Source organism: Cajanus cajan, chromosome 5, assembly GCF_000230855.2.
Source record: "Cajanus cajan strain Asha chromosome 5, NIPB_CcT2T_4, whole genome shotgun sequence".
NCBI classification, from domain to species: domain Eukaryota; kingdom Viridiplantae; phylum Streptophyta; class Magnoliopsida; order Fabales; family Fabaceae; genus Cajanus; species Cajanus cajan.
The window spans coordinates 19,692,429-19,699,389 of record NC_138521.1 but is presented as its reverse complement, the minus strand read 5'-3'; the positions used below and the strand labels follow the sequence as shown (position 1 = coordinate 19,699,389).

The window sequence follows — 6,961 nt, the reverse complement described above, 5'->3', positions numbered from 1 at the left end:
GAAGGTCCACTCTAGGTTATCTACGGGAATGTTGTTATTGCTTAGGCCTATTTTTCCTAGAGGATCTTTGATAATAGCTATCATCATGATGACTACTATAAAACCCTTCACTTGAAGTGATGTGGGAGTGTGTATGTTGGCTTTTGGGCCTAGAGGCTCCTTCTACATGCTTGCCTTTAGAAGGCTTAGAAGGTCCTTCACCATCATGTTGTCTAGGTTTGGAAGGCCCAACATCATCATAGCCCTTGGGCTTGCTAGTTTCACCATTCCCATTAGTATGGCTAACCATAAGTTTGGCCAAAATTTCTCTAATATCCTCATTATTACTTCTATTTTCTTCTTTTTTATATTTTCCTCTTCCTTTTTCCTAATATATTCTTTCAATTGCATAATTTCTTTTTTAGTGGTACTTCTATCACTATGGGAGTTATAACCATGAACACTACTATGGCTAGAATAATCACTCATCTTTGCTTGAAAAGATTTTCACAAAATTTGCAAATAGAAGCAAAGATTGAAGTGATAAAGATTTTCACAAAAACTTTTTAGTGTGTGTGTGCACGAGGCCCCTAATAGGCAAAAATATAGCCTTCTAAACAAATTGGCTAATGAAGAACGCCCTTAAACAAGTATACTAATTTAAAGCAAGTAACGGAAAGCAATTAAAATATATACTAGTAGCTTTTCCCTAGGGTGAAAGTCTAAGTGACACTTAGAGCCCCTTAGAACACTTTCACAAGTATTAAACGAACTATAAAGCTAGTAAAACTAGACCAGTCCCTAGTGAAAGCCTAAGTGACACTTGGAGCCCCTTAGGACACTTCCATAAGTACTAGTGAGTATTAAGTTTAACTAATAATATTTAGGAGAGGTGGGAGAACACTAAAGGCTTCCCAAAACACTCTTAAAGGTCAAGTACAAGCTTAGGAAGGCAAGAAATATCAAGGAAATTAACCCAAAATGAAACTAAATGAAATACAACTGAAATGCAAATGAAATACAATTCAAACTATTGAAAAAGAAATTTGAATAAGATTTGGAGACGAAATTTGTGACTAATTTTGTGAAAAATTTTCTTTCAATGGAATATTTCCGTCTCTAATTTCGTTGCTAGCCTTCCTTCCTTCAATTTTTTTGGTGCAAAATGAACACCCAAGTTAGCCTCACTAAGGTGTTTCTCTCAAATTTGGAGGTGCCTCAATCTCTCCAAGTTGATGCCCCCTTTGAAGTTGATCCAATGTGTCTCAAATTATCCACATCTATCAAGTGACGAGTCCTTGAAAGTGTACCTACACCATAAGAATGCACAATGCACAAAGAGAGACAAGAAGCCAAAAACCAAAACTGAAAAGCACAATTAAGAAAGACTAAACTTAAGTAGGAAGAGATGTGACAAACTTAAAGAATATTAAAAAATACAAAGCAAGAAAATAAAGAACAATTTCAACGCTAGCTTTCAAAGCAAAAGTCCTATAAATGACTCTAGAGTTGATTACAAAATGAAACAAAAATTTGTGCAATTAATTTGAACAATTAGAAGGTATATCCATCCACTAAAAATAGAGATTAAAGCCAAGAAATAAGTTCCAAAAATATAATACCAAGTGCTCTAAAATTTGTTTCAACTTCTTTTCACTTTTTCACAAACTTTTTGTATACTTTTGTTCTTTTCTTTGGTTGTCTTCTTGGCTCTTTATTTTTCTTTTTTCTTTTAAAAAAAACTGAATGTGAGCACTAAAAAGACTTATTAGTGGTGGAGAAAAATGGTATAGAAAGTATGAATGTACTAGAGAAGTTTCAAAGATATTTAAGACTAGTTTTGTTTCTAGTTTTCTCTAGGTTTTGAACACTTCATTTTATAATTTATCTTACACTTTCTATTCAAGTTTTAATATTTTTAACTCAAAATATAATAATATAATTTCAATATCAAAATATCCTATAAAATCAACCTTTTAGATTTTATAATAAAGTATATAATTAGTCGACTCTTCAATTATCCTTTAAAATATATAATTAATTATTTAAAACGCTAATAAAAATATTTATTTAATATGTATAAAATAATTATTTAAAATGTACAAAATAATATTTTCTTATAATAATAAAATAATTCTGACAAAATACTATATAATAATAATAGTATTTTTTGAAAAATGGGATGTTACAATTTTCCCTTCTACATTTATTGTAGGAATTTTGTAATTGGTAATTACTGCCTGCCAAATACTCCTATGAACATATTATATAAAGATTTTCATTCTCACTTTCTAAAAAGGATAGTTATTACCACAAAATAGAAGGGATCTGTTTATGGAGGCAACGTCAGCAAAAGGTAATTGATTACTAGTCATTCTAAGGGTTCTAAGGATCTAACTTGAGTAATTATCAAATTTTAGCTCTGGTACCAATTGTTGGTCTCAGGTATGGGTGGGTGTATGAGCTCAAGCTTGCGGGCCAATTTGCAAAGCCCGCGGCCTGCACGGTTAACATGCCTATTTTTTAAAAATCCACATAATTATAGAAGAAATTAAGTCCGGCCTGCGAAGCTTGCGGATTTCACGGGCTTTATTCGCAATCCCTACGAGCTAGCTCGTTTAAGAGAGATATATTTTTTCCTTTTAAATTTATGAGAAATTTTAAATAATGAGTGATTTTAGTATTTTTTTTTAATAAATAAGTATAAGTAATAAGTGTTGAATTTATATTTAATATTTAAAGTATATTACACTTTTGCTAACTTAATATGTTGTAGATTTTTTTATGCATAAATATATTTTATATTAAATGTACAAATTTCATATGTTGATATTTTAATGTTTTAATTTAAATGTGTAAATCTTTGTATGTTAAGACTTTTATAATTTTTTATTTTAGATTATTTGATGTTTATATCTTAATATAATTTTTTAATATATTTCTCTCCTATATATTCTTGGCATAGAAAAAGGGAAGGAAGGATTTTTCTTTATAATCTTTTTTGAAGTTTTTACTAAGCCCGTGGGTTTACCTATTTAACTGCGGGTTTTATGGGGCGGATACGGACCTTTAAAAAAAAGACCATTTATTTTACGGGTCAGACTTATTCGACTCGTTAAAAATGTGGGCTTTGTAGGTCGGGCCTTAAATGGGCTGGGTTAGCCCATATACCCACTCCTAGTCCCGAGTAGATCACGAATCCAGAAGGGGGTTGAATATATTCTTCACTTAGATGACTTATAATGGTCTTTCTTGCTTTCTTATTAATTTATTTCTTTCTTATGCAAATTTTACTAATCACATTCAGATTACACACCAATCAAAGATACAATTTATCATATTTAATACATATAGTCACTACTAGAAAGTTATTATTTAACGTCGTCAATTCTACATCAGTTTAGGTAAAACCGATGTAAAAATCAAATACGGTGGCATTTTTATAAATAAGTATATAATATAAAGCATATTTACATCGGTTATGGTTGGGACCGATGTAAATATTGAGTGTTCTACATCGTTTTTAATGGGACCGATGTAGTATTGAATACACGATGGTAATTTTATGAATAATTATAAATAGGTTTACATCGGTTCACCCAACCGATGTAGTATTGAGAAGCATGAGAACCCTCTCTCTATGAAGAACTCTCATTTCAACCCTAATTTTCCAAAACCCTCCCTCAGCGCTATTCGTCCATCGGAGCCATTACGCGTCGTCGCCGCTACGCGTTGTCGCCGCTGCCGCTGCTCGTCGCCGTTGCCGCTGCGCGTCGTCGTCCTTGCCGCTTCGCCCAAACCTGAAAATTTCACTATTCACTATTTACCCAAAATAATAGCTCATTACAAATTTTAATGATTTTCTATCTCTGTCTTGGATTTTAATTTATACCTGCTACATGATTTATGTTGATTATGCTTATTTCTGCCCTCATCAAGTGTTTTCTTCTGAATGTAGGTTGGAGCGCAACACTGTGAAGAGGAAAAGGGTTTTTGCTACCTTAAAGGTTTTGGGGACAGTACTTGAGCAGTTGAGTAAAGAAATTCCTGATGAGGTTGGTTTTTGACTTCTTGGCGCTCCTTGCAATATAAAATATTAACAGTTCCTTGCATTGTTATTGTTGCGAAATATTTGTTATTAGGGAGCTTTGTTGTCTATTCTACAAATGGGTTGCTTTGCAGTTTTGAGAGGGTTTTCCTTTTTCAACACTTTTGTTCCTTTGCAGTATTTCACTTTTTTACTAGAATTGATGATCTTTCCTCCTCACTCTAAATTGTGTTGTTTTTATTTTAATTTCTTTTCTTTTCTTTCTTTCTTGCTGTTACTTGTTACTGTTTTCTTGATTGTGTATGATCTCTTGAATGCCAGATATACTGTTGTACCACAGAAGATAACAAGTTTTTACTGTTATCAAACTGGGATTCTGTTGGGGGTGGTGGTTTTTGCGGTTTTACTAGTGGGACTGGGCATATATGATGAAACCATTAATTATCCATTATATTTTCCAGTTGAAATTATTCTTGCACCAATGAATATTTTTAATCACATTAGGATAAACATAAGCATGTAAAACATTGCAATAGTGATGAGTCTTCTATTATTCCACGGTTAAAGAATTTTGGAAGGAAACAAAGTTGCTTTATGTAGGAAGCCAATGTTTGTTGTGCTGGTATATTTTTTTTTATATATCTTATTTTGATATTCATGTATGTTGGAGAAAATGTCTTTGTGCATCAATTTCTTTTTTATATTTTTTCATCTCTAATAATGTCTACTTGTTAAATAAAAAAATGGTTGTTAGGTTCAAGCAGCTGTTTCAGCTTTGAAGTATTACAGTGGCTTGCCAGAGTTGCCTAGGGGCTATTTCATTCCTCCTACAAGGAATGCTAACATGTTCGATTTTTTGCAGTGTACTTTTGGATTTCAGGTCTATATACAGGGGTTTCCATGTGTTGCCAAGTCAAATTTGGTGTGATTCTTTCAATTGTACAGAATTTATTTTCGGGTTCTTGAACCAAGTTTTCTGTATCTCTGTTATGCGGTGAAACTAAATTGTGATATTTATTAGAGTATGTTAGTGATGGTGGGCTAATCTTAGTATAGGCTGAGCATTTGTATATATGACACTTTTACAGGACTTTTATAGTCTCGTACATTTAGTGATGGAATCATGCCTAGGAAGGCAAGAGGTGACATATTGAAGGAGCCAAGAGGAGTTGGTTAGACATGAAGGTGTGGGCCAGTCAAGGCCCAATGGGCCCGATGGGCCTGGGAAGGGCCAAGTTGAACTTTTCATGGGCCATATTTTGTTATAGCTAATTTCATATGTTTTGTATACATGATGTTAGTATAGGTATCATATATTTTGGTCTTGTATTTTGGACCACATAGAATAGCATTTTAAGTTTTAGGCTAGTTAGGCCTAGTTTTGGGCTTCATGGGCCTTTGGGCTTTTGGTACCCAATATTGGGCTCATTTTCATTCTTGTAATTTTTCCTTTCCATTGTAATTGTTTGACCAATGTAATTAGGTCATTAGAATAGGAAAATACAAGGAATACTAAAGTATGCTAATTAGGTTAAACTAGGTTTAATTTGGAAGCCATTTAAGTTACATTTGAGTCACATGTTTTGCACCATTGGTGGCTGAACATGTGACACTCAAATTAACCCTAAATGACTCTCAAATCAGACCTAAATGCACCTTGGTACTTAAATTTTCGGACTTACACATGTGAACCAAAGTTTGAATTCAAATTTCAAATTTGAATTCAAACTTTAGGCGCCAATTTGTGTAGCTTTGGTTTAGGTGCCTATGTGCTTCATTTCCGTGCATACTTAAGTCCTCCCTTCACATTTTTGTATTCACTTTTGAGAATAATGAAATTTGAGAGCTTATTCAGCCAAATTTCTTCAAGAGTCACCAAATTTAGAGAGCTACACTTTTAGGAACCCTTTTAGGTTTCCTCCTCTTTGAAGTGAGCTTTCCCTTGAACCTTAAGCTTGGATGCTTCCATCCAAGGCTTAAGCCTTCTTCCAATCCGTGAATCATCCTCCATCTAGTGTTCATCATTGTGGTTTCCATCTCCTTGAAGAAGATCCGAGCAAAGGAGAAGCTAAGGAGAAATCATCTACCACTCCTCCTAACCCTTTCCATCATTTAGGGAGGCTTAACATCAAGTTATTGCATCCATATTTCATTTTTTTTTTTTTTTATCTATTCTGTTTCAATTACAAATGATTAATTTACAAGTTTGTTTTATTGTCTTGTAAATTTTTAATTCATTTTTGGAAATTGCATTTTCCTGCCTTTTCTTTTTTATTTTAAGTTGAATGTTTGTCCTATATTATTTCTAATTTTTTTTCCCATTTTAGTGGAAGTAACTATTCCTATTCTTATATACCTTTCCTTTTCTCTTATAGTGTAAATCTGCTGCTCCAATTTTTCTCCTCCAATATTTGTCCATTATATTTATATATGAAAAATCTTTCTAATATTTATATATATGTTTATTACGGGTAATTAGAAAGAATATAAAAACAAGCATAATTTTTTTTTAAAAAATGCAATCTACATCGATTTTCCTGAGAACTGATGTAGATTTATGCATAAATCTACATCGGTTTCTCTGAGAACCGATGTAAAAGTATACAAAAATCTACATCGATTTTCCTGAGAACTAATGTAAATTTATGCATAATCTACATCAGTTTTAAAATCGATGTAAAAAGGTATAGATTTTCTAAGTCGCTCTATTCTACATCAATTTTAGAACCAATGTAGATGACTTCGCAGAACCGATGTAAAATATGTATCATGTAGCAGTGAGTGGAATAGATGTTGTAATCCAAATTGACTTTAGTAGTTACCTTCTTTCACTTTATTACCAAATTGCATATATCATATCAGATTTCACAAATCAACAATTGATAATATTCAAGAAAACGTTTCTTTCACTTGGAATTTTTTTTATCAATTCAA

At 32.5% G+C, this 6,961-nt stretch overlaps 1 long non-coding RNA gene across 1 annotated transcript; it reads left to right on the top strand.

Annotated features, from left to right (window-relative positions):
* The first annotated feature begins 3,540 nt into the window (after positions 1 to 3,540).
* LOC109806050 (uncharacterized) lies at positions 3,541 to 5,887 on the top strand. Its single transcript, XR_014433969.1, has 2 exons — positions 3,541 to 4,034; positions 4,782 to 5,887. It is a non-coding gene; the product is annotated as an uncharacterized LOC109806050 (long non-coding RNA).
* The last annotated feature ends 1,074 nt before the right edge of the window (positions 5,888 to 6,961 follow it).